General features: G+C 41.0%; 1 pseudogene; it reads right to left on the bottom strand.

The window, feature by feature from the left end:
• Positions 1 to 331: 331 nt before the first annotated feature.
• Positions 332 to 4,053, bottom strand: LOC137239717 (mediator of RNA polymerase II transcription subunit 23-like; annotated as a pseudogene).
• Positions 4,054 to 6,046: the final 1,993 nt, after the last annotated feature.

Raw genomic sequence — 6,046 nt, 5'->3', positions numbered from 1 at the left:
CATGCACTGGTAGATATTTACCAGCCGCAAAGACAAAAAAAATTGTGCACATTCATACACACCCGTGTATAGAATGTAAATTTCTCAGAATTGAAACAAACGGGACTAATCGAAAGAATTTTTCCGTTGTTTCATTATTTTTACTACGGCGCGTGGCCGTAGTACAATCGCTTGCTAATTTTTCAATTGAGTAGACGTGTTCCTGCTGTGGTGTAAATTTATCTCGCTTTCCGATCACACCAGTGTTATATCTGCGATATCTTTCAAGGTAAAACCTTTTGACAAGAGATTTCTTCGTTTATTTAATCACAGATCCGAAATTTGAAGATGCCTAAGCTACCGTGTTGGGTTGCTCCAAGTCGATACGCTGTAAAAAATGGGCCAAAAACATGGCATAAGAAAACCAATTGTGGTTCAGTGCGTGCGCAAGGTTTCAGCTTCTCAGCGATATATTTTGTCATTGACGCTAACTTAAAGCCACCCATATGATGGAAAATAGAATGCCCTACAGCCAATATTAGCGCATAAGTTTTTGTCAATCATTGATTCGCATACAATCTTAAAATTGAATAATTCGAAAGCCGAAAAACGGTAAGTCCATTTAATCATTTTGGGCGCATTTAGCGCTTCTTGTAAACGATCATAAATAACACTCCAATGTGTTTCGGGCAATGCAGCTAATATGACGCCAACTGCATTAATATAGTTGTGAATCTCTTTTTGTGGTATTACCGAATAACCCTTTACAATAACATCGACTACATTGTTTGCCACAATTGAGGGCGCAATTGGTAAGCTCAACCACTCCAAGCAGTACACATAAAGTGCATGTGCAGGTGCATTGGGAAACTCATTGAAGCGCCAATCAGTGTTGAAAACCAGATTTTTACCAGTTATTGTATCCGATAGCCTGCGCACTAAGTTAATGTAGTAGTTTAGCTCAGGATGCCAAAGTAATTCTTGATTTTGCAAAAACATTTTATATGGTTCACCAACACACCAATTAAGTGATGGACGTTCGCGTAAAATGCGTTCATAGAAATGAAAAGTATTGTATAAATAAGTTATCGGGCAATCGTGAAATTTGTACAAAATACTCAAATGGTCTAATATAACTTCACAAATTTCATGCACATGTTGTATAAGTAGCTCAATGAAACGGTGCACAACAATATCAAATACTGGTAAAAATCTCAAGCATACATTAGAGAAATAAACAGGTAATGGCGGATGTGAAGCAGATTCATCTGGTGCAAATTTTTTCCGGATATTTTTGATGAAATGACAAGTGCTTTTCGTGCCAATTATTCTGCTTCCAATGATCGGGATGATTCTCTTTACAAAACTCTTGTATACGATTGCGTAATTCTGATGTTTTTAATAAGCGCAGTTGTATAATAAGGAAACAAACTTGCGCCTCATTACCCTCTTGTGTACGTAGTGCCAGGCAAAGTACCACACGATCGATAGTAACAATATTATATTTCCAAATCATATTATTAATGGTGTCGACACATTTATGTATAAAATCTTTGCCATTACTATTCGCTACTTCGCCAACTAAATAATCACATAACTTGCGTAAATGTGCTGAAAGTGCGCGTGCGCTAATACCCTCTAAAATTTTAATGCAACAGGACTAACATTCTCGGTTTCCCAAATCATTTTTAAAAAGTAGACAGAGGAAAAGTGGATTAGTACTAGGCCGTATAAAAATGGTTCATAATATCATTGTCATTTGACATTGATGTCCAGTTACGATATTCCCCTTCAACTGATTTTTTGAGCAATTGCTTATTTTCCAACGAATGGTTATTTTGCACAAAAAATTCATTTAGTGCTGGTGGAAAGCAAGCTAGTGAATGTGAAGCCCAAGAGTGTGGTGTATTTTGCATTATAATGCTCAATAACGCTTTGCACCAGGGTTGTAGCTCGTCACCTAGCCCAGTCATGTGCATTGATCTTGCGAGCGTTAAGATTAGAACGCGATTCAATTCTTCACTTTCAGTCGACGCCACAGAGCCAGGTGGTTTTTCGCTGAAATAACGTGACATTTGCGGCTGCATTTCAACTGATCCCAGTCCGGTAATAAGCCTTAAAGCTGTAGATTCAAAGCATAGGTTTAATTGCATTTTATTTGTTTGTGGCGAAACCACAGTACAATGCGAAAGTAGCTGTAGACGATATGGTGTTGGAATATGATGTAAACGATATAGAAACATTTCCAACAATGTGTGGAGTATACCCCAAGCTTGGTGTTTAAATACAGCCGGCAGCAATTGTTGCAAAAAATCCTTTAATGCCCAAGGATTCGATTTCTGTGTAAACCAGAAGTCGTGCGTGGGTTTCGACTAATGCTGGCGCTGGTATAGAGATTTTCGCTTGCGCTGGCTTTATCATTTGAGTGAAAAAGCTATGTATGAGCGACATTTTACTATGAACTGTTAAGCTATCCAATACCACCATAGAAAAAGGTGCTGAAGGAACTTGTCCTCCAGCTGCAGTTTTGGCATTGCCATTTAACGCTTCAGTAAGAATATTCATTGGGCGTGAAAAGTATTCCTGATTTGTAGAATATGCATTACATATAAGTATTATGCGAAAGTCGTTGCCCAAACTCATAGACATCATAGCATTAGGCATCACAAGATGTTGAAGAAAGTCGTGATGATTTTTCAATGCTTTAGGCAAAGGTCTATTTATATTCATGTTTTCCAATCTAGCTTTCTTCATTAGGTGTATCCAAATGCATATAGGTGCCATCTGTCGCAATAATGATGACTTGGTACAGTCAGGTAACCATGGTTCCTGCTCGGGATAGAGTAAATCGAACAATTTGAAAGTTGGAAGAAAATTTGCAATTGGATTTTTTTTGTATGCTGCCCGAAATAAACTGTAAGAGTATCCACATTAACTGATCGCGTCCTTTACGCAATTCCTTCTTAGAGAGCTTTTCATACAAAGCTGTAACAATATGCGAAAAGCTTACAACCTGAAAAAGCACAAAGTAAATTAGCTGTGATGATAAATGCAGCCATACCCATTCGTTCATAGAAGTTTGTTCTTTGTAAACATTAAAACTACTACCCATCATAGAATCATTGCTCTCTGTCATTTCCATAGCGGAAATTATTAAATATACTGACTGCTCTTCTAGTGCGTTACAACGTTGCTTTTGTTGCTTCTGTAAACTCATCATAACAGACACCATTTCTTTGGAAGATGGTTGATCGAGCACATAACGTAGGAGTATTGTTTGTTCTTCTAACAAATCTGCATCATATGGAAGATTGCCTTTAAAAACGAAACGTAATGTACTTGGATCTAATTTCCAAGAATTCATCATGTGATCTGCATAGCCGAAAACACTCAACAATGGGCAGCATATGCGAGTGGCCAATTATAGAAACCATTTGTGCGGTTCGTAGGGAATTCCTCCATGAAATCTGTCATCATTTTATTAATAGTCCAATGATACGGGGGTGGTTTCATTATTTCATTGGCAATAAAGTATCCGGGTAAAAGACAATTATTTCGGTCAAATATGTAGTTCAATGCATCCTTCAGTGCTTGCAATTGTGGGAGGTAACTAACGTTTATGTTTACCGGAAATGTTTGAGCTTTGTCGCGGCACATCTTCATTATTTCCCTTACTCCTTTGTAGTCAACAAGCGATAGCACTCGTTTAATTAATTTAAAACTTTCCACCCAAAAATTCGCATTTCCATAAACTAATTTATCACATAACAGAATCTTGTCACAAAGCATTCTTGATGTGATGGCATGGGATTCTGCAACCTTTCCTAATGTATCGATTAACACGCGCAAATGCGATATATTTGTGGTAGTTGCCGCGCGCTGTAAATATTGTCTCACCACGCCTTCCTTATTGTCTTGGGTTACATCTTCAAACTTACGTAAAATAGTTTCTGTAAACGACCCAGCCTTATCCTCTTCCTCATTCGGTTTGTAAACAATAACGCTGACGAACGCCTCCTCGATTGGTTCCACTTTCAGAAAGCTGTTAACTGCTTCCCCAATCTCTGTGTCCATTTTTACTTCGGTTTTTTGTGGCAGATGGGTTTCCCTTCTGCGGTAGGCTTCTGGTGTCCTCGCTCGGGGTGAGCGAGTGAATTGGGGTGTGATTTTGAAAATAAAAATAATTGTTTGGTGGCAGATGGGGATCTGCATTAGGGTGGTTGATTGGCCTTGTTTCGGTGAACGACCGCTGGGTTTTGAAATTTTAAAAATTTAAAGATTATGGGCCGAGTGCCTTTGTTTTCTGTTGCAGACCGAGGGTCTGCGTAAAGGCTTCTCTGGTGTACTCGTTATGGAATAACGAGTGGGATGGTTTTTTTGAAAATGGAAAAATAGAATTTTGTGGCAGATGGGGGATCTGCGTGAGGGCTTTTCGGGTATCCTCGTTATGGGAGAACGAGGGAGTGGGATATTTTTTTTTTTGAACGGAGGGATGTGGAGGAACGGGGGGGATTGTTAAGCGAAGCTTTTGTTTCTCGCACAATCTATCTCCGTGGGAAGAAGGATCAGTTTGACCAAAGGTCGTCTGACTTGACCCTTCTCGGTTATGAGGTCGACTACACGTACTCGGTTATCTTCTCCGGGGTGTACGTCGACGACTCTACCTAGCCTCCACTCGTTGGGAGATAAGTTGTCCTCTTTGAGGACAGCGAGATCTCCCACTTTTATATTTTCTTTGGGATGCTTCCACTTCACTCGTTTTTGAAGTTCGGATAGATATTCCACCTTCCATCGTTTGCAGAAAGTGTGATGGAGGGCTTTGAGCTTCTGCCATCTGTTTATTATGGAGGCCGTGCTTTCGTTCACATCCGGTTCTGGCGGCGCCAGAAGATGGCTGCCTGTTAGGAAATGTCCTGGAGTTAGGGGTTCCAGGTCCGTTGGGTCATTCGACCCCGGACTGAGAGGGCGCGAGTTGAGGCACGCCTCAATCCGGCACAAAAGTGTTTGGAACTCCTCCATAGTATATTTGTGGGGAGAAGCGATCTTTTTGAAGTGGCTTTTGAAGCTCTTCACTCCCGCTTCCCACAAGCCGCCCATATGTGGAGCGCCAGCGGGAATAAAATGCCAAGTTAATGCTTGATGGCTATACTTGGAGACTGTTTTGTCTCGGCTTTCTGCCAGGAAGGCTTTGAATTCCGATCGTAGAGATCTGGAAGCTCCGACAAAGTTCGTACCATTGTCGGAGTAGATGTTCTTCGGACATCCTCTTCTCGCGATAAAACGTGAAAAGGCCGCGAGGAAGCCTGGGGTACTAAGGTCACTAGTGGCTTCTAAATGGATGGCCTTAGTGGAAAAACAGACGAAAAGGCATACGTAGCCTTTTGACAGTCGACATCCCCTACCGCGGTAGCTTTTGATGTCGAAAGGCCCTGCAAAGTCTACCCCGGTATTGGTGAACGCGCGAGTAAAAGTAGTCCGCTCGCAGGGAAGGGTCCCCATAAGTTGGGACTGTGCCTGCTTTCGGTGAATAATGCAGGTTTTGCAATTGTGGATGATGGCTCTGATCATGGTCTTGACATTCGGTATCCAGTATTGGGTTCGGATGAGACGGAGCATGAGCTGGTTCTCGCCATGAAGGGAGTCATGATGAGCCATCATAACTGTCAGGCGAGACAGCCTGCAATTGTAAGGCAAGATGATCGGATGACGCTCGTTGTATGACATGTCTTTTGACGCCCCTAGACGCCCCCCTGTTCTAATAATATCATCTTTGTCGATATATGGATTTAGGGACAGTATTTCACTCTTGCGATCGATAGGTTCCCTATTTTTTAATTTTAAATATTCTGTCCCGTAAAATTGTTTCTGGCAGACTCGTATTAATGCTTGAGTCGTTGCCTTAATCTCATCGGCTGAGATTATGCACGACCTTTCGTGGAACATCGCTTTAGTTTCTGGGTGAGTTCGTTTATAAAATCTCCTAACATAGGATAGAACCTTCAAAGCCCTGGGTAAATTTGAAAAACGATCGAGAATATCTACATGATCTACCCTTGTCGTGGCATAT

Source organism: Eurosta solidaginis, chromosome 2, assembly GCF_040869045.1.
Source record: "Eurosta solidaginis isolate ZX-2024a chromosome 2, ASM4086904v1, whole genome shotgun sequence".
NCBI classification, from domain to species: domain Eukaryota; kingdom Metazoa; phylum Arthropoda; class Insecta; order Diptera; family Tephritidae; genus Eurosta; species Eurosta solidaginis.
Note: the sequence above shows the minus strand (reverse complement) of the source record. Positions and strands in the feature narration are given on the sequence as shown.